We start from the raw sequence: 22,313 nt of genomic DNA, 5'->3' as shown, positions 1-22,313 counted from the left end.
TCAAAATGGACCATCCTGGATATATTCTATGATGGTTTATCTGAGCTATCAAAGATGTCACTGGACACTTCTGCAGGTGGATCCATTCACCTAAAGAAAACGCCTGCAGAAGCTCAAGAACTCATTGACATGGTTGCTAATAACTAGTTCATGTACACTTCTGAAAGGAATCCTGTGAGTAATGGGACGCCTATGAAGAAGGGAGTTCTTGAGGTTGATACTCTGAATTCCATATTGGCTCAGAACAAAATATTGACTCAGCAAGTCAATATGATTTCTCAGAGTCTGCATGGAATGCAAGCTGCATCCAACAGTACTCAAGAGGCTTCTTATGCAGAAGAAGCTTATGATCCTGAGAACCCTGCAATAGCAGAGGTAAATTACTTAGGTGAACCTTATGGAAACACCTATAACTCATCATGGAGAAATCATCCAAATTTCTCATGGAAGGATCAAAAGCCTCAACAAGGCTTTAATAATGGTGGAAGAAACAGGTTTAGCAATAGCAAGCCTTTTTCATCATCCACTCAGCAACAGACAGAGAACTCAGAACAAAATACTTCTAATCTAGCAAATTTAGTCTCTGATCTATCTAAGGCCACTATGAGTTTCATGAATGAAACAAGGTCTTCCATTAGAAATTTGGAAGCACAAGTGGGCCAGCTGAGTAAAAGGATCACTGAAATTCCTCCTAGTACTCTCCCAAGCAATACAGAAGAGAATCCAAAAGGAGAGTGCAAGGCCATTGACATAAGCACCATGGCCGAACCCAAATAAGGAGAGGAGGACATGAATCCCAAGGAGGAAGACCTCCTGGGACGTCCAGTGATCAATAAGGAGCTTCCCTCTGAGGAACTAAAGGACTCTGAGGCTCATCTAGAGACCATAGAGATTCCATTGAACCTCCTTATGCCCTTCATGAGCTCTGATGAATATTCCTCTTCTGAAGAGAATGAGGATGTTACTGAAGAGCAAACTGCCAAGTTTCTTGGTGCAATCATGAAGCTGAATGCCAAATTATTTGGCATTGATACTTGGGAAGTTGAACCTCCCTTGTTCATCAATGAACTAAGTGATCTGGATCAACTGACATTGCCTCAGAAGAGACAGGATCCTGGAAAGTTCATAATACCCTGTACCATAGGCACCATGATCTTTAAGGCTCTGTGTGACCTTGGTTCAGGAATAAACCTCATGCCCCTCTCTGTAATAGAGAAACTGGGAATCTATGGGGTGCAAGCTGCTAAAATCTCATTAGAGATGGCAGACAATTCAAGAAAACAGGCTTATGGACAAGTAGAAGACGTGTTAGTAAAGGTTGAAGGCCTTTACATCCCTGCTGATTTCATAGTCCTGGATACTGGAAAGGAAGAGGATGAATCCATCATCCTAGGAAGACCTTTCCTGGCCACAGCAAGAGCTGTGATTGATGTTGACAGAGGTGAAATAGTCCTTCAATGGAATGAGGACTCCCTTGTGTTTAAAACTCAAGGATCTCCCTCTGCAACCATGGAGAGGAAGCAGAAAAAGCTTCTCTTAAAGCAGAGTCAACCAGAGCCCCCACAGTCAAACTCTAAGTTTGGTGTTGGGAGGCCACAACCAAACTCTAAGTTTGGTGTTGAACTCCCATATCCAAACTCTAAGTTTGGTGTTGGAGAGTCTCAACAAAGCTCTGCACATCTGTGAGGCTCCATGAGAGCCCACTGTCAAGCTATTGACATTAAAGAAGTGCTTGTTGGGAGGCAACCCAATGTTTATTTATCTAACTATATTTTTCTTAGTTATATGTCTTTATAGGTTCATGATCATGTGGAGTCATAAAATAAATATAAAAATTGAAAACGGAATAAAAAATAGCAGAAGAAAAATCACACCCTGGAGGAGTATCTGTCTGGCGTTCAAACGCCAGAACAGAGCATGGTTCTGGCGCTGAACACCCAGAATGGGCAGCATCCTGGCGCTGAACGCCCAGAACAAGCATGGTTCTGGCGTTCAACGCCAGAAATGGCAGCAAATGGGCATTGAACGCCCAAAATGGGCACCAACCTGGCGCTGAACGCCCAGAGTTGTGTGCAAGGGAATTTTACATGCCTAAATTGGTGCAGGGATGTAAATGCCTTGACACCTCAGGATCTGTGGACCCCACAGGATTATCCCAGGATCTGTGGACCCCATAGGATCATCTCAGGATCTGTGAGCCCCACAGGATCCCCACCTACCTCATCATCTCTCTTTCCATTCATGATCATCCCTTCTGTTTTCCATTTACCACTCACATCCATACACCCACTACCTTCAAAATTCAACATCTCTCTCTCTCACCCAATCCCACCCATATGGCCGAATACACACTCCCATCCATCTCCTCCAAATCTTCTTCTTATTTTTCTATTCTTTCTTCTTTTCCTCGAGGGCGAGCAACATTCTAAGTTTGGTGTGGTAAAAGCATAGTTTTTTTTGTTTTTTCCATAACCATTGATGGCACCTAAGGCCAGAGAAACCTCTAGAAAGAGGAAAGGGAAGACAAAAGCTTCCATCAAGGGTCTATAGCTCAGTGGTAGAACATTTGACTACAAATCAAGAGATCCTTGAGATACCTCAGGGGATACATTTTCTTCCACACAATTATTGGAAGCAACTAAGGGTGGAACATCAAGAGCACTCCATCATCCTTAATGAAATTAGAGAATATCTAAAAGCAATGAGGGAGGAGCAACAAAGACAAGGAAGAGACATAGAAGAGCTAAAGGACATCATTAGTTCCTCAAGAAGGAAACGCCACCATCACTAAGGTGGATTCATTCCTTGTTCTTATTTCTTCTATTTTTCGTTTTCTATGTTATGTGCTTATCTATGTTTGTGTCTTCATTACATGATCATTAGTAGTAGTAGCTATGTCTTAAAGTTATGAATGTCCTATGAATCCATCACCTCTCTTAAATGAAAAATGTTTTAATTCAAAAGAACAAGAAGTACATAAGTTTCGAATTTATCCTTGAACTTAGTTTAATTATATTGATGTAGTGACAATGCTTCTTGTTTTCTGAATGTATGCTTGAACAGTGCATATGTCTTTTGAAGTTGTTGTTTAAGAATGTTAAATATGTTGGCTCTTGAAAGAATGATGACTAGGAGACATGTTATTTGATAATCTGAAAAATCATAAAAATGATTCTTGAAGCAAGAAAAAGCAGCAAAGAACAAAGCTTGCAAAAAAAAAAAAATAGGCGAAGAAAAAAAAATAGAAAGAAAAGCAAGCAGAAAAAGCCAATAACCCTTAAAACCAAAAGGCAAGGGCAAATAAAAAGGATCCCAAGGCTTTGAGCATCAGTGGATAGGAGGGCCTAAAGGAATAAAATCCTGGTCTAAGCGGCTAAACCAAGCTGTCCCTAACCATGTGCTTGTGGCGTGTAGGTGTCAAGTGAAAACTTGAGACTGAGCGGTTAAAGTCAAGGTCCAAAGCAAAAAAAAGAAGAGTGTGCTTAAGAACCCTGGACACCTCTAATTGGAGACTTTAGCAAAGCTGAGTCACAATCTGAAAAGGTTCACCCAATTATATGTCTGTGGCATTTATGTATCCGGTGGTAATACTGGAAAACAAAGTGCTTAGGGCCACGGCCAAGACTCATAAAGAAGCTGTGTTCAAGAATCATCATACTGAACTAGGAGAGTCAATAACACTATTCAAAATCTGAAGTTCCTATAGATGCCAATCATTCTGAACCTCAATGGATAAAGTGAGATGCCAAAACTATTCAAGAGGCAAAAAGCTATAAGTCCCGCTCATATGATTGCAGCTATGTTTCATTGATAGTTTGGAATTTATAGTATATTCTCTTCTTTTTATCCTATTTGATTTTCAGGTTCTTGGGGACAAGCAACAATTTAAGTTTGGTGTTGTGATGAGCGGATAATTTATACGCTTATTGGCATTGTTTTTAGTATGCTTTTAGTAGAATCTAGTTACTTTTAGGGATGTTTTCATTAGTTTTTATGTTAAATTCACATTTCTGGACTTTACTATGAGTTTGTGTGTTTTTCTATGATTTCAGGTATTTTCTGGCTGAAATTGAGGGACTTGAGCAAAAATCTGATTCAGAGGTTGAAGAAGGACTGCTGATGCTGTTGGATTCTGACCTCCCTGCACTCAAAGTAGATTTTCTGGAGCAACAAAACACGAAATGGCGCGCTTTCAATTGCGTTGGAAAGTAGACATCCAGGGCTTTCCATAAATATATAATAATCCATACTTTGACCAAGAATAGACGATGTAAACTGGCGTTCAACGCCAGCTTTCTACCCAAATCTGGCGTCCAGCGCCAGAAAAGGAGCCAAAACCAGAGTTGAACGCCCAAACTGGCACAAAAGCTGGCGTTCAACTCCAAGAAGGACCTCTACACGTGCAACACTCAGGCTCAGCCCAAACACACACCAAGTAGGCCCAGGAAGTGGATTTATACATCAATTACTTACTCATGTAAACCCTAGTAGCTAGTTTATTATAAATAGGACCTTTTACTATTGTATTAGACATCTTTGGATTACCTTATGATCCTTTGATCACGTTTTGGGGGCTGGCCATCTCGGCCATGCCTGGACCTTCACTTATGTATTTTCAACGGTAGAGTTTCTACACTCCATAGATTAAGGTGTGGAGCTCTGTTGTTCCTCAAAGATTAATGCAAGTACTACTGTTTTCTATTCAATTCATCTTATTTCGCTTCTAAGATATCCATTCGCACCCAAGAACGTGAAGAAGGTGATGATTATGTGTGACGCTCATCACCATCTCCTCTATGAACACGTGCCTGACAAACACTTCCGTTCTACATGAAATAAGCTAGAATGAATATCTCTTAGATCTCTTAACCAGAATCTTCGTGGCGTAAGCTAGAATGATGGCGGCATTCAAGAGAATCCGGAAAGTCTAAACCTTGTCTGTGGTATTCCGAGTAGGATTCGATGAATGAATGACTGTGACGAGCTCCAAACTCGCGATTGCAGGGCGTTAGTGACAGACGCAAAAGGATAGTAAATCCTATTCCAGCATGATCGAGAACCGACAGATGAATAGCCGTGCCGTGACAGGGTGCGTGAGCATATTATTCACTGAGAGGATAAGATGAAGCCATTGGCAAGGGTGATGCCTCCAGACGATTAGCCGTGCCGTGACAGGGCATTGGATCATTTTCCCGAGAGATGACCGAAAGTAGCCATTGACAGTGGTAATGTATCACATAAAGCCAGCCATGGAAAGGAGTGAGACTGATTGGATGAAGATAGCAGGAAAGCAGAGGTTCAGAGGAACGAAAAGCATCTCCATTCGCTTATCTGAAATTCCTACCAATGAGTTACATAAGTATCTCTATCCCTATTTTATTATATAATATTCGAAAACACCATTATCACTTTATATCTGCCTGACTGAGATTTACAAGGTGACCATAGCTTGCTTCATACCAACAATCTCCGTGGGATTCGACCCTTACTCACGTAAAGTATTACTTGGACAACCCAGTGCACTTGCTGGTTAGTTGTATCGAAGTTGTGACAAATTATGAATGTGTAACCACGATTACGCGTACCAAGTTGCTCACGTGCCAGGAATAGTTTGAGCCTGGACATCACAATTTCGTGCACCACCAGCGTAAATCTAGCCTGAAAACATGGAAATAGTTAGTAGACAAGTTTTTAAATCAATTCTTCCCTCCAAGAAAGTTAACCCAGCTAAGGCTGGAGATCTAAGTTTTCAAACAAGAGAGCAATGAATCTCTTCATGATGCCTGGGAGAGGTATAGAAGGACGCTAAGAAAATATACCACTTAAATATTTTCAAAATGGGTACAGCTAGACATCTTTTACTATGGACTTTCAGACATGGCTAAAATGTCCTTGGACCACTTTGCTGATGGTTCCATACATATGAGAAAGACCATTGAGGAGGCTCACGAGCTTATTGAGACAGTTGCCACTAATCAGCATCTGTACTCAGCTGCTGAGACTTCTATGAAAGGAGAGGTTAAGGCAATATCTACTGAACATGACCCTCCAGAACAGGATGACCCATTGACTAAACAACTCCATGCCCTTGCCCAGCAACTACTGAAATTGCAAGAGGCTTTGCGAGAAACTCAGGCTTCCAACAGGAATGTAGAAGCCCAAATGACTCAAACAAGGCAACAGTTATCTAAGCAGATAACAGAAGAATGCCGGGTTATTCAACTGAGGAGTGGGAAATCCTTAAACACCCAACCTCAGTACAACAAAAGATCAAAGGAAGAAATGATAACAGAGGAACACCAGACTGCTGTCTAAGACATCTCTGAGGGCGTTGAACACCCAAAGAGGAATGTCATTGGTGTTCAACGCGAAGAAGGGGTATTCATCCCTGGCGTTAAATGCCCAAAAGGGGGCAGCAACCTTGGCGTTGAACGCCCAAGAGGGGATGATGTTTCTGGCGTTGAACACCAGGAAGAGGGTAGCAACAAGGGCGTTGAACGCCCAAACAAAGGTGGTCAATCACATACTGATAACATCCCTCAAAAGCAAGCTAATAACCCCCCTTCCAATACACAAGGCACTCAGCCTCCATCAACCATACTATAAATTCCAAACTATCAATGAAACATAGCTCCAATTAAATGAGCGGGACTTATAGCTTTTTGCCTCTTGAATAGTTTTGGCATCTCACTTTATCCATTGAAGTTCAGACTGATTGGCATCTATAGGAACTCAGAGTTCAGATAGTGTTATTGATTCTCCTAGTTCAGTATGATGATTCTTGAACACAGCTATTTTATGAGTCTTGGCCGTGGCCCTAGGCACTTTGTTTTCCAGTATTACCACCGGATACATAAATGCCACAGACACATAATTGGGTGAACCCTTTCAGATTGTGACTCAGCCTTGCTAAAGTCCCCAATTAGAGGTGTCCAGGGTTCTTAAGCACAGTCTTTTTTTTTTTTTTTTTGCTTTGGACCTTGACTTTAACCACTCAGTCTCAAGTTTTCACTTGACACCTACACGCCACAAGCACATGGTTAGGGACATCTTGGTTTAGCCGCTTAGGCCAGGATTTTATTCCTTTAGGCCCTCCTATCCACTGATGCTCAAAGCCTTGGGATCCTCTTTACTTACCCTTGCCTTTTGGTTTTAAGGGTTATTGGCTTTTTGCTCTTGCCTCTTGGTTTTAAGTGCTTTTGGCTTTTTCTGCTTGCTTTTTCTTTCTATTTTTTTTCGCCTATTTTTTTTCTCTTTTTTTTTCTGCAAGCTTTGTTCTTTGCTGCTTTTTCTTGCTTCAAGAATCGTTTTTATTTTTCAGATTATCAAATAACATGTCTCCTTGTCATCATTCTTTCAAGAGCCAACATATTTAACATTCTTAAACAACAACTTCAAAAGACATATGCACTATTCAAGCATTTATTCAGAAAACAAGAAGCATTATCACCACATCAATATAATTAAACTAAGTTCAAGGATAAATTCGAAACTCATGTACTTCTTGTTCTTTTGAATTAAAACATTTTTCATTTAAGAGAGGTGATGGATTCATAGGACATTCATAACTTTAAGACCTTACTAACTACTAATGATCATGTAATAAGACACAAACATAGATAAGCACTTAACATAGAGAAAACGAAAAACAGAGAATGTAAGAACAAGGAATGAGTCCACCTTAGTGATGGTGACGTTTCCTTCTTGAGGAACCAATGACGTCTTTGAGCTCTTCTATGTCCCTTCCTTCTCTTTGTTGCTCCTTCCTCATTGCTTTTTGATCTTCTCTTATTTCATGAAGGATGATGGAGTGCTCTTGATGTTCCACCCTTAGTTGTCCCATGTTGGAACTTAATTCTCCTATGGAGGTGTTGATTTGCTCCCAATAGTTTTGTGGAGGAAAATGCATATGAGGCATCTCCGGGATCTCATGGTGATGAGCTTCCTGTGCCTCTTGAGCTCTATGAATGGGCTCTCTTGCTTGCTCCATCTTTTTCTTAGTGATGGGCTTCTCTTCCTCAATGTGAATGTCTCCTTCTATGGAAGCTCCAGCTGAGTAACATAGATGGCAAATAAGATGAGGAAAAGCTAGCCTTGCCCTAGGAGAGGGCTTTTCGGCTATTTTGTAGAGTTCAAGGGAGATGACTTCATGAACCTCTACTTCTTCTCCAATCATGATGCTATGGATCATGATGGCCCGATCCACAGTAACTTCAGATCGGTTGCTAGTGGGGATGATGGAGCGTTGGATGAACTCCAACCATCCTCTAGCTACAGGCTTGAGGTCCAATCTTCTTAGTTGAACTGGCTTGCCTTTGGAGTTAATCTTCCATTGAGCTCCTTCCACACATATGTCCATGAGGACTTGGTCCAACCTTTGATTAAAGTTGACCCTTCTAGTGTAGGGGCGTTCATCTCCTTGCATCATAGGCAAGTTAAACGCCAACCTCACATTTTCCGGACTAAAATCCAAGTATTTCCCCCGAACCATTGTAACATAGTTCTTTGGATCCGGGTTCTTACTTTGATCATGGTTCTTGGTGATCCATGCATTGGCATAGAACTCTTGAACCATTAGGATGCCAACTTGTTGGATGGGATTTGTTAGAACTTCCCAACCTCTTCTTTGAATTTCATGTCGGATCTCTGGATACTCATTTCTTTTGAGTTTGAAAGGGACCTCGGGGATCACCTTCTTCTTGGTCACAACATCATAGAAGTGGTCTTGATGAGTTTTGGAGATGAATCTTTCCATCTCCCATGACTCGGAGGTGGAAGTTTTTGTCTTCCCTTTCCCTTTTCTAGAGGATTCTCCGGTCTTAGGTGCCATCAATGGTAATGGAAAAACAAAAAGCTTATGCTTTTACCACACCAAACTTAGAATATTGCTCGCCCTCGAGCAAGAAAATAAAGAATTAGATGAAGAAGAAGAAGAAAAGATGGAGAAGAGGGGGGAGGTGTGTTTCGGCCAAGAAGAGAAGAGAGGGTTGTGTTGTGTGAAAATGAGGAAGAATGGAAGGCTTTATATAGGGAAGGGAGGGGGGTTAAGGTTCGCCCATATGGGTGGGTTTGGGTGGGAAATTAATTTGAATTTTAAAGGTAGGTGGAGTTTATTGGGTAGGTTTATGGGGAAGAGTGGGTGGATGTGAGTGGTGAAGGGTTAATAGGGAAGAGAGATGGAGGTGATAGGTGAAGGGTTTTGGGGAAGAGTGTTTATTGGGAATAGAGGATGATTTAGAAGAGAGAAGAGAGTGAGTGGAGGTAGGTGGGGATCCTGTGGGATCCACAGATCCTGAGATGATCCTGTGGGGTCCACAGATCCTGAGGTGTTCAAGGATTTACAACCTTGCACCAAATTGGGCATGCAAAATGCTCTTGCACACAACTCTGGGCGTTCAGCGCCAGATTGGTGCTTGTTCTGGGCGTTGAACGCCCATTTGTTGCCCATTTCTGGCGTTGAACGCCAGAACCATGCTTGTTCTGGGCGTTCAGCTCCAGCTCTTCTCCAGGGTGCATTTCTGGCGTTCAAACGCCCAGATGCTGCCCATTTCTGGCGTTCAGCGCCAGAACCATGCTCTGTTCTGGTATTGAACGCCCAAAACATGCTTCTTACTGGCGTTTAAACGCTAGTAAGGTCTTCCTCCAGGGTGTGATTTTTCTTCTGCTATTTTTGATTCCGTTTTCAATTTTTATATTTATTTTATGATTCCACATGATCATGAACCTAATAAAATATGAAAAACAATGAAAATTAGATAAATAAACATTGGGTTGCCTCCCAACAAGCGCTTCTTTAAGGTCAATAGCTTGACAGTGGGCTCTCATGGAGCCTCACAGATGTGCAGAGCTTTGTTGAGACCTCCCAACACCAAACTTAGAGTTTGGATATGGGGGTTTGACACCAAACTTTGAGTTTGGTTGTGGCCTCCCAACACCAAACTTAGAGTTTGACTGTGGGGGCTTTGTTTGACTCTGCTTTGAGAGAAGCTCTTTATGCTTCCTCTCCATGGATGCAGAGAGAGATCCTTGAGTTGTAAACACAAGGTTGTCCTCATTTATTTGAAGGATCAATTCTCCTCTGTCCACATCAATCACAGCTCTTGCTGTGGCTAGGAAAGGCCTTCCTAGGATGATGGATTCATCCTCTTCCTTTCCAGTATCCAAGACTATGAAATCATTTGGGATGTAAAGGGCTTCAACCTTCACTAACACGTCCTCTACTTGTCCATAAGCCTGTTTTCTTGAATTGTCTGCCATCTCTAATGAAATTTTAGCAGCTTGCACCCCATAGATTCCTAGTTTCTTTATTACAGAGAGGGGCATGAGGTTTATTCCTGAACCAAGGTCACACAGAGCCTTAAAGATCATGGTGCCTATGGTACAAGGTATTATGAACTTTCCAGGATCCTGTCTCTTCTGAGGCAATGTCAGTTGATCCAGATCACTTGGTTCATTGGTGAACAAGGGAGGTTCGTCTTCCCAAGTTTTAATACCAAATAATTTGTCATTTAGCTTCATGATTGCACCAATGAATTTGGCGGCTTGCTCTTCAGTAACATCCTCATTCTCTTCAGAAGAGGAATACTCATCAGAGCTCATGAATGGCATAAGGAGGTTCAATGGAATCTCTATGGTCTCTAGATGAGTCTCAGATTCCTTAGGTTCCTCAGAGGGGAGCTCCTTATTGATCACTGGACGTCCCAGGAGGTCTTCCTCCTTGGGATTCACGTCCTTCTCCTCTCTTGTGGGTTCGGCCATGGTAATTAATTCAATGGCCTTGCACTCTCCTTTTGGATTCTCTTCTGTATTGCTTGGGAGAGTACTAGGAGGGATTTCAGTGATCCTTTTACTCAGCTGGCCCACTTGTGCCTCCAAATTTCTAATGGATGACCTTGTTTCATTCATGAAACTCACAGTGGCCTTAGATAGATCAAAGACTAAGTTTGCTAAATTAGAGGTATTTTGTTCAGAGTTCTCTGTCTATTACTGAGTGGATGATGGAAAAGGTTTACTATTGTTAAACCTGTTTTTTCCACCATTATTAAAGTCTTGTTGAGGCTTTTGATCCTTCCATGAGAAATTTGGATGATTTCTCCATGATGGGTTATAGGTGTTTCCATAAGGTTCACCCATATAATTTACCTCTGCTATTGCAGGGTTTTCAGGATCATAAGCTTCTTCTTCAGAAGATGCCTCTTGAGTACTGTTGGATGCAGCTTGCATTCCATTCAGACTCTGACAAATCATATTAACTTGCTGAGTCAATATTTTATTCTGAGCCAGTATGGCATTCAGAGTATCAATTTCAAGAACTCCCTTCTTCATAGGCGTCCCATTACTCACAGGATTCCTCTCAGAAGTGTACATGAACTGGTTATTAGCAACCATGTCAATGAGTTCTTGAGCTTCTGCAGGCGTTTTCTTTAGGTGAATGGATCCACCTGTAGAAGTATCCAATGACATCTTTGATAACTCAGATAAACCATCATAGAATATATCCAGGATGGTCCATTCTAAAAGCATGTCAGAAGGACACTTTTTGGTCAGCTGCTTGTATCTTTCCCAAGCTTCATAGAGGGATTCACCTTCTTTCTGTCTGAAGGTTTGAACATCAGCTCTAAGCTTGCTCAGCTTTTGAGGAGGAAAGAACTTGGCTAAGAAAGCCATGACCAGCTTATCCCAAGTGTTCAGGCTGTCTTTGGGTTGAGAGTCCAACCATATTCTAGCTCTGTCTCTTACAGCAAAAGGGAAAAGCATGAGCCTGTAGACTTCAGGATCTACTTCATTAGTCTTAACAGTATCACAGATCTGTAAGAATTCAGTTAAGAACTGAAAAGGATCTTCAGATGAAAGTCCGTGAAACTTGCAGTTCTGCTGCATCAGAGAAACTAACTGAGGTTTTAGCTCAAAATTGTTTGCTCCAATGGTAGGAATGGAGATGCTTCTTCCATGTAAATTGGAATTAGGTGCAGTAAAGTCACCAAACATTCTCCTTGCATTATTATTGTTGGGTTTGGCTGCCATCTCCTTTACTTGTTCGAAATTTTCAATAAGGTTGTCTCTGGATTGTTGTAATTGAGCTTCTCTTAGTTTTCTCTTCAGAGTCCTTTCAGGTTCTGGATCAGCTTCAACAAGAATGCCTTTTTCTTTGTCCCTTCTCATAAGAAAGAGAAGAGAAAAAGAAAAGAAGAGGAATCCTCTATGTCACAGTAAAGAGGTTCCTTATTGTTAGTAGAAGAAGAAAAGAAGAAAAAAATTCGAACACAGATAGAAGAGGGGGTTCGAATTTGGTGAGTGATGTGAGGAAGAGATGTTAGTAGATGAATAAATAAATAGAATAAGATGAGAGAGGGAGAGAATTTTCGAAAATAATTTTTGAAAAAGGTTAGTAATTTTTTTTGAAAAGTTTAAAATCAAAAGCTAAAATAATTAATTAAGTAAAAAGAATTTTTGAAAAAGAGGGAGATATTTTCGAAAATTAGAGAGAGAAAGTTAGTTAGGTGGTTTTGAAAAAGATAAGAAACAAACAAAAAGTTAGTTAGTTAGTTGAAACAAATTTTTGAAAAGATAAGAAGTTAGGAAGTTAGAAAAGATATTTTGCAATCACTTTTTTGAAAAAGGTAAGATAAGAAGATATTTTTGAAAAGATATGATAGAAATTAGTTTTTGAAAAAGATTTGATTTTTAAAAATCTCAATTAATGCCTTGATTCACAAGAAATCACAAGATATGATTCTAGAACTTAAAGTTTGAATCTTTCTTAACAAGTAAGTAATAAACTTGAAATTTTTGAATCAAAACATTAATTGATGGTGTTATTTTCGAAAATTATGTAATAAGAAAAAGATTTTTGAAAAATTTTTTGGAATTTTCGAAAATAACTAAGAAATTTGAAAAAGATTTGATTTTTGAAAAAGATTTTGAAAAAGATAAGATTTTCAAATTGAAAATTTGATTTGACTCATAAAAACAACTAGATTTTAAAAATTTTTGAAAAAGTCAAATCTAATTTTCGAAATTTTAAGAGAGAAAAAAGGAAAGATATTTTTTTGATTTTTGAATTTTTATGATGAGAGAGAAAAACAAGAAAAATGTTGCAATGCATGAAAGTTATGGATCAATATAATGAATGCACGCAAGAATGCTATGAATGTCAAGATGAACACCAAGAACACTATGAAGATCAAGATGAACATCAAGAACACATTTTTGAAAAATTTTTAATGCAAAGAAAACATGCAAGACACCAAACTTAGAATTATTTAATGCTTAGACATAAAGAATTCAGGAATGCATATGAAAAACAAGAAAAGACACAAAACATGCAAATGCAAAGATCAAACAAGAAGACTTACCAAGAACAACTTGAAGATCATGAAGAACACTATGAATGCATGAATTTTTTTCGAAAAATGTAAAATGAACATGCAATTGACACCAAACTTATAACATGACTCAAGAATCAAACAAGAAACACAAAAAATATTTTTGATTTTTATGATTTTCTAATTTTTTTTTATTTTTTCTTTTAATGTTTTTCGAAAATCATTTTGAAAAAGAAAAATAAGGATCCCAAAATTTTTAATATGAATTCCAGGAATCTTATGCTCTTTAGTCCAAAGCTCCAATCAAAGGGTCAGGCATGGCTTAATAGCCAGCCAAGCTTTAGTATGTAACTCAAACATGACACGCCTGACATACCCTACAGCCAGCCAGGCTTCAACATGCTTCATGAAACACTAGAATTCATTCTTAAAAATTCTGAAGAAAAAAATATTTTTGAAAACATTCTTATTTTATTTTATTTTATTATTAAATTATTAATTTTTTTTTTTGGAAAAATTTTTCGAAAACAAAAGGAAAATTTTTGAAATATTTTTGAAAACTTTTTGAAAACAAAATAAGAAGAAAATTACCTAATCTGAGCAACAGAATGAACCGTCAGTTGTTCAAACTCGAACAATCCCCGGCAACGGCTCCAAAAACTTGGTATGCGAAATTGTTACTCAGGTTGTGAATTATTGTTCGAAATTGATTCCCTGGCGATGGCACCAAAAACGGATGCACAAAACCATGGTCTAAACATATCTTCACAACTTCGCATAACTAACCAGCAAGTGCACTGGGTCGTCCAAGTAATAAACCTTACGTGAGTAAGGGTCGATCCCACGGAGATTGTTGGTATGAAGCAAGCTATGGTCACCTTGTAAATCTCAGTCAGGCGGATATAAAATAGTTATGGAGTTTTCGAAATTAATACTAAAATAAGGATAGAAATACTTATGTAAATCATTGGTGAGAATTTCAGATAAGCGTATGGAGATGCATTCATTCCTCTGAACCTCTGCTTTCCTGCTGTCTTCATCCAATCCGTCTTACTCCTTTCTATGGCTGGCTTTATGTAAGGATGTCACCGGTGTTAATGGCTACTTTCAATCCTCTCGGGAAAATGGTCCAAATGCTCTGTCACAGCACGGCTAATCGTCTGGAGGCATCACCCTTGTTGTTGGTTGCATCCTATTCCTCTCTGTGCAAATGGTCCGATGCGCTGTCACTGCATGGCTAATCATCTTGGAGGTTCTCGATCATACTGGAATAGAATTTACTATCCTTTTGCGTCCGTCACTACGCCCAGCACTCGCGAGTTTGGAGTTCGTCACAGTCATTCAATCCCAGAGGCCTACTCGGAATACCACGGACAAGGTTTAGACTTTCCGGACTCTCATGAATGCCGCCATCAATCTAGCTTATACCACGAAGATTCTGAATAAGAGATCTAAGAGATACTCATTCAAGCTAATGTAGAACGGAAGTGGTTTTCAAGCACGCGTTCATAGGGAATGATGATGATTGTCACGTTCATAACATTCAGGTTAAAGTGCGATTGAATATCTTAGAAACTGAATAAGTTGAATTGAATAGAAAACAGTAGTACTTTGCATTAATCCGTGAGGAACAGCAGAGCTCCACACCTTAATCTATGGAGTGCAGAAACTCTACCATTGAAAATACATAAGTGATAATGGAGATCATTGGTCTCGGCCCCAGAGGGGAACCGGAGTAACCAAGACTACGAATACAATGATAAAAAGTTCTATTTATAATAAACTAGTCACTAGGGTTTACAGAAGTAAGTAATTGATGCATAAATCCACTTCCGGGGCCCATTTGGTGTGTGCTTGGGCTGAGCTTGAAGTCTACACGTGGAGAGGTCATTCTTGGAATTGAATGCCAGCTTTTGTGCCAGTTTGGGCGTTGAACTCCACTTTGCAACTTGTTTCTGGCGCTGGACGCCAGAATTGGACAGAGAGCTGGCGTTGAACGCCAGTTTGTGTCGTTTAAACTTGGGCAAAGTATGGACTATTATATATTTCTGGAAAGCCCTGGATGTCTACTTTCCAATGCAATTGGAAGCGCGCCATTTTGAGTTCTGTAGCTCCAGAAAATCTATTTTGAGTGCAGGGAGGTCAGAATCCAATAGCATCAGCAGTCCTTCTTCAACCTCTGAATCTGATTTTTGCTCAAGTCCCTCAATTTCAGCCAGAAAATACCTGAAATCACAGAAAAATACACAAACTCATAGTGAAGTCCAGAAATGTGAATTTAACATAAAAACTAATGAAAACATCCCTAAAAGTAACTAGATCCTACTAAAAACATACTAAAAACAATGCCAAAAAGCGTATAAATTATTCGCTCATCACAACACCAAACTTAAATTGTTGCTTGTCCCCAAGCAACTAAAAATCAAATAGGATAAAAAGAAGAGAATATACTATAAATTCCAAACTATCAATAAAACATAGCTCCAATCAAATGAGCGGGACTTATAGCTTTCTGCCTCTTGCATAGTTCTGGCATCTCACTTTATCCACTGAGGTTCAGAATGATTGGCATCTATAGGAACTCAGAGTTCAGATAGTGTTATTGATTCTCCTAGTTTAGTATGATGATTCTTGAACACAGCTATTTTATGAGTCTTGGCCTTGGCCCTAAGTACTTTATTTTCCAATATTACCACCGGATACATAAATGCCACAGACACATAATTGGGTGAACCTTTTCAGATTGTGACTCAGCTTTGCTAAAGTCCCCAATTAGAGGTGTCCAGGGTTCTTAAGCACACTCTTTTTTTTGCTTTGGACCTTGACTTTAACCGCTCAGTCTCAAGTTTTCACTTGACAACTACACGCCACAAGCACATGGTTAGGGACAGCTTGGTTTAGCCGCTTAGACCAGGATTTTATTCCTGTAGGCCCTCCTATCCACTGATGCTCAAAGCCTTGGGATCCTCTTTATTTAACCTTGCCTTTTGATTTTAAGGGTTATTGGCTTTTTGCTCTTGCCTCTTGGTTTTAAGAGCTTTTGGCTTTTTCTGCTTGCTTTTTCTTTCTATTTTTTTCGCCTATTTTTTTTTCTTTTTTTTTCTGCAAGCTTTGTTCTTTGCTGCTTTTTCTTGCTTCAAGAATCATTTTTATGATTTTTCAGATTATCAACTAACATGTCTCCTTGTCATCATTCTTTCAAGAGACAACATATTTAACAATCTTAAACAACAACTTCAAAAGACATATGCACTGGTTAAGCATACATTCAGAAAACAAGAGGCATTGTCACCACATTAATATAATTAAACTAAGTTCAAAGATAAATTCAAAATTCATGTACTTCTTGTTCTTTTGAATTAAAACATTTTTCATTTAAGAGAGGTGATGGATTCATAGGACATTCATAACTTTAAGACAAAGTTACTAACTACTAATGATCATGTAATGAAGACACAAACATAGATAAGCACTTAACATAGAGAAAATGAAAAACAGAAGAAATAAGAACAAGGAATGAATCCACCTTAGTGATGGTGGCGTTTCCTTCTTGAGGAACCAATGATGTCCTTGAGCACTTCTATGTCTCTTCCTTGTCTTTGTTGCTCCTCCCTCATTGCTTTTTGATCTTCTCTAATTTCATGAAGGATGATGGAGTGCTCTTGATGTTCCACCCTTAATTGTCCCATGTTGGAACTTAATTCTTCTAGGGAGGTGTTGAATTGCTCCCAATAGTTTTGTGGAGGAAAATGCATTTGAGGCATCTCCGGGATCTCATGGTGATGAGCTTCCTACGCCTCTTGAGCTCCATGAATGGGCTCTCTTGCTTGCTCCATCTTTTTCTTAGTGATGGGCTTTTCTTCCTCAATGGGAATGTCTCCTTCTATGGAAGCTCCAGCTGAGTAACATAGATGGCAGATAAGATGAGGAAAAGCTAGCCTTGCCCCAGGAGAGGGCTTTTCGGCTATTTTGTAGAGTTCAAGGGAGATGACTTCATGAACCTCTACTTCTTCTCCAATCATGATGCTATGGATCATGATGGCCCGATCCACAGTAACTTCAGATCAGTTGCTAGTGGGGATGATGGAGCGTTGGATGAACTCCAACCATCCTCTAGCCACAGGCTTGAGGTCCAATCTTCTTAGTTGAACTGGCTTGCCTTTGGAGTCAATCTTCCATTGAGCTCCTTCCACACATATGTCCATGAGGACTTGGTCCAATCTTTGATTAAAGTTGACCCTTCTAGTGTAGGGGCGTTCATCTCCTTGCATCATAGGCAAGTTAAACGCCAACCTCACATTTTCCGGACTAAAATCCAAGTATTTCCCCCGAACCATTGTAACATAGTTCTTTGGATCCGGGTTCTTACTTTGATCATGGTTCTTGGTGATCCATGCATTGGCATAGAACTCTTGAATCATTAGGATGCCGACTTGTTGGATGGGATTTGTTAGAACTTCCCAACCTCTTCTTTGAATTTCATGTCGGATCTCCGGATACTCATTTCTTTTGAGTTTGAAAGGGACCTCGGGGATCACCTTCTTCTTGGCCACAACATCATAGAAGTGGTCTTGATGAGCTTTGGAGATGAATCTTTCCATCTCCCATGACTCGGAGGTGGAAGTTTTTGTCTTCCCTTTCCCTTTTCTAGAGGATTCTCCGGTCTTAGGTTCCATCAATGGTAATGGAAAAACAAAAAGCTTATGCTTTTACCACACCAAACTTAGAATATTGCTCGCCCTCGAGCAAGAAAATAAAGAATTAGATGAAGAAGAAGAAGAAAAGATGGAGAAGAGGGGGGAGGTGTGTTTCGGCCAAGAAGAGAAGAGAGGGTTGTGTTGTGTGAAAATGAGGAAGAATGGAAGGCTTTATATAGGGAAGGGAGGGGGGGTTAAGGTTCGCCCATATGGGTGGGTTTGGGTGGGAAATTGATTTGAATTTTGAAGTTAGGTGGAGTTTATTGGGTAGGTTTATGGGGAAGAGTGGGTGGATGTGAGTGGTGAAGGGTTAATAGGGAAGAGAGATGGAGGTGATAGGTGAAGGGTTTTGGGGAAGAGTGTTTATTGGGAATAGAGGATGATTGAGAAGAGAGAAGAGAATGAGTGGAGGTAGGTGGGGATCCTGTGGGGTCCACAGATCCTGAGATAATCCTGTGGGGTCCACAGATCCTGAGATGATCCTATGGGGTCCACAGATCCTGAGGTGTTCAAGGATTTACAACCTTGCACCAAATTAGGCATGTAAAATGCCCTTGCACACAACTCTGGGCGTTTAGCGCCAGGTTGGTGCCCATTTTGGGCGTTCAACGCCCATTTGTTGCCCATTTCTGGCGTTGAACGCCAGAACCATGCTTGTTCTGGGCATTCAGCGCCAGCTCTTCTCCAAGGTGCAATTCTGGCGTTTAGCGCCCAGATGCTGCCCATCTTGGGCGTTCAGCGCCCAGATACTGCCCATTTTGGGCGTTCAGCGCCAGAACCATGCTCTGTTCTGGCGTTGAACGCAAGACAGGTGCTTCCTCCAGGGTGTGATTTTTCTTTCGCTGTTTTTGATTCTGTTTCTGAATTTTTCGTTTATTTTGTGACTCCACATGATCATGAACCTAAGAAAACATGAAAAACAAAAATAAAATTAGATAAATAAACATTGGGTTGCCTCCCAACAGGCGCTTCTTTAATGTCAATAGCTTGACAGTGGGCTCTCATGGAGCCTCACAGATGTGCAGAGCTTTGTTGAGACCTCCCAACACCAAACTTAGAGTTTGGATATGGGGGTTTGACACCAAACTTAGAGTTTGGTTGTGGCCTCCCAACACCAAACTTAGAGTTTGACTGTGGGGGCTTTGGTTGACTCTGCTTTGAGAGAAGCTTTTTCTGCTTCCTCTCCATGGATGCAGAGAGAGATCCTTGAGTTGTAAACACAAGGTTGTCCTTATTTAATTAAAGGATCAATTCTCCTCTGTCCACATCAATCACAGCTCTTGCTGTGGCTAGGAAAGGTCTTCCTAGGATGATGGATTCATCCTCTTCCTTTCCAGTATCTAGGACTATGAAATCAGCAGGGATGTAAAGGCCTTCAACCTTTACTAACACGTCCTCTACTTGTCCATAAGCCTGTTTTCTTGAATTGTCTGCCATCCCTAATGAGATTTTAGCAGCTTGCACCCCATAGATTCCCAGTTTCTCTATTACAGAGAGGTGCATGAGGTTTATTCCTGAACCAAGGTCACACAGAGCCTTAAAGATCATGGTGCCTATGGTACAAGGTATTATGAACTTTTCAGGATCCTGTCTCTTCTGAGGCAATGTCATTTGATCCAGATCACTTAGTTCATTGGTGAACAAGGGAGGTTCAACTTCCCAAGTTTCAATACCAAATAATTTGGCATTTAGCTTCATGATTGCACCAAGGAACTTGGCAGCTTACTCTTCAGTAACATCCTCATTCTCTTCAGAAGAGGAATACTCATCAGATCTCATGAATGGCATAAGGAGGTTCAATAGAATCTCTATGGTCTCTAGATGAGTCTCAGATTCCTTAGGTTCCTCAGAGGGAAGCTCCTTATTGATCACTGGACGTCCCAGGAGGCCTTCCTCCTTGGGATTCACGTCCTTCTCCTCTCTTGTGGGTTCGGCCATGGTAATTAATTCAATGGCCTTGCACTCTCCTTTTGGATTCTCTTCTATATTGCTTGGGAGAGTACTAGGAGGGATTTCAGTGATCCTTTTACTCAGCTGGCCCACTTGTGCTTCCAAATTTCTAATGGAAGACCTTGTTTCATTCATGAAACTCACAGTGGCCTGAGATAGATCAGAGACTAAATTTGCTAAGCTAGATGGATTCTGCTCAGAATTCTCTGTCTGTTGCTGAGTGGATGATGGAAAAGGCTTGCTATTGCTAAACCTGTTTCTTCCACCATTATTAAAGCCTTGTTGAGGCTTTTGATCCTTCCAGGAGAGGTTTGGGTGATTTCTCCATGATGGATTGTAGGTGTTTCCATATGGTTCACCCATGTATTTTAACTCTGCTATTGCAGGGTTCTCAGGATCATAAGTTTCTTCCTCAGAAGATGCCTCTTGAGTACTGTTGGATGCTGCTTGCATTCCATTCTGACTCTGAGAAATCATATTGACTTGCTGAGTCAATATTTTGTTCTGAGCCAGTATGGCATTCAGAGTATCAATTTCAAGAACTCCCTTCTTCATAGGCGTCCCATTACTCAAAGGATTCCTCTCAGAAGTGTACATAAACTGGTTATTAGCAACCATGTCAATGAGTTCTTGAGCTTCTGCAGGCGTTTTCTTTAGGTGAATTGATCCACCTGCAGAAGTATCCAATGACATCTTTGATAGCTCAGATAAACCATCATAGAATATATCCCGGATGGTCCATTCTGAAAGCATGTCAGAAGGACACTTTTTGGTCAACTGCTTGTATCTTTCCCAAGCTTCATAGAGGGATTCACCTTCTTTCTGTCTAAAGGTTTGAACATCAGCTCTAAGCTTGCTCAGCTTTTGAGGAGGAAAGAACTTGGCTAAGAAAGTTGTGACCAGCTTATCACAAGAGTTCAGGCTGTCTTTGGGTTGAGAGTCCAACCATATTCTAGCTCTGTCTCTTACAGCAAAAGGGAAAAGCATGAGCCTGTAGACTTCAGGATCTACTTCATTAGTCTTAACAGTATCACAGATCTGCAAGAATTCAGTTAAGAACTGAAAAGGATCTTCAGATGAAAGTCCGTGAAACTTGCAGTTCTGCTGCATCAGAGAAACTAACTGAGGTTTCAGCTCAAAATTGTTTGCTCCAATGGTAGGAATGGAGATGCTTCTTCCATGTAAATTGGAATTAGGTGCAGTAAAGTCACCAAGCATTCTCCTTGCATTATTGTTGTTGGGTTCGGCTGCCATCTCCTTTACTTGTTCGAAATTTTCAATAAGGTTGTCTCTGGATTGTTGTAATTTAGCTTCTCTTAGTTTTCTCTTCAGAGTCCTTTCAGGTTCTGGATCAGCTTCAACAAGAATGCCTTTTTCTTTGTCCCTTCTCATAAGAAAGAGAAGAGAAAAAGAAAAGAAGAGGAATCCTCTATGTCACAGTAAAGAGGTTCCTTATTGTTAGTAGAAGAAGAAAAGAAGAAAAAAATTCGAACACAGATAGAAGAGGGGGTTTGAATTTGGTGAGTGATGTGAGGAAGAGATGTTAGTAGATGAATAAATAAATAGAATAAGATGAGAGAGGGAGAGGATTTTCGAAAATAATTTTTGAAAAAGGTGATAACAAGTCATCTTAGCCTAGTTTCACTAGTCTTTTTCTTTTGTTTTCAATTGATTTTATGCACTTTCTTGAGCCATAAGTAAGCCAATCGGGTAGAATTTCATGTTTCCTTTGATTCAATCAACCATGGATGAATTAATGTAATTTCATGAGATTTTGTGCTATAATTGTCATATATTATGAAAGAGTAACAAACTCATGATTTTGAGCATAGCTTTGATGTGTTTAGTTGATTGATGATAGGTGAAAAGGTTGAAGAAAGAAGAAAGGGCAAGGAGCAAGAGAGAATAAAAAGCTTGAGCAAAAGCTTGCCTCAAACTTTAGCTCAAACTTTTGGAAGAGTTGAATTCACCCTGGATGGAGCAAAAGGTTGCGCCAACGTTTGCCTCAAGCTTTTTGGCAAACGTTGGCACCACACACCAACACCCTGGAGGAGAAAAGCTTGCGCCAACGTTTGCCTCAAGCTTTTTGGCAAACGTTGACGCCACACATCAACACCCTGGAGGAGAAAAGCTTGCGCCAACGTTTGCCTTAAGCTTTTTGGCAAACGTTGGTGCCACACATGCACACAAGTGGATCCACGTTTGGCTTAAAGTTTGACCTCAAACTTTAGCTCAAACATGGATAGCAGCAAAAGGGGGTGGCTGATATGAAAAGCTTGAGCCAAAGTTTGCCTCAAACTTTGACTTAAGCTTTTGTGCTTTATGTCCCGATTCACAATGG

At 40.3% G+C, this 22,313-nt stretch overlaps 2 non-coding genes across 2 annotated transcripts; both read left to right on the top strand.

Moving 5' to 3' along the window:
- The first annotated feature begins 11,517 nt into the window (after positions 1 to 11,517).
- Positions 11,518 to 11,625, top strand: LOC148580355 (small nucleolar RNA R71). The gene has a single exon (XR_015896325.1). It is a non-coding gene; the product is annotated as a small nucleolar RNA R71 (small nucleolar RNA).
- A 9,094-nt stretch (positions 11,626 to 20,719) lies between these two features.
- LOC148580354 (small nucleolar RNA R71) lies at positions 20,720 to 20,827 on the top strand. Its single transcript, XR_015899659.1, has one exon. It is a non-coding gene; the product is annotated as a small nucleolar RNA R71 (small nucleolar RNA).
- The last annotated feature ends 1,486 nt before the right edge of the window (positions 20,828 to 22,313 follow it).

Source organism: Arachis ipaensis, chromosome B10 (assembly GCF_059453495.1).
Source record: "Arachis ipaensis isolate K30076 ecotype BB chromosome B10, ASM5945349v1, whole genome shotgun sequence".
Classification (NCBI taxonomy): Eukaryota; Viridiplantae; Streptophyta; class Magnoliopsida; order Fabales; family Fabaceae; genus Arachis; species Arachis ipaensis.
Note: the sequence above shows the minus strand (reverse complement) of the source record. Positions and strands in the feature narration are given on the sequence as shown.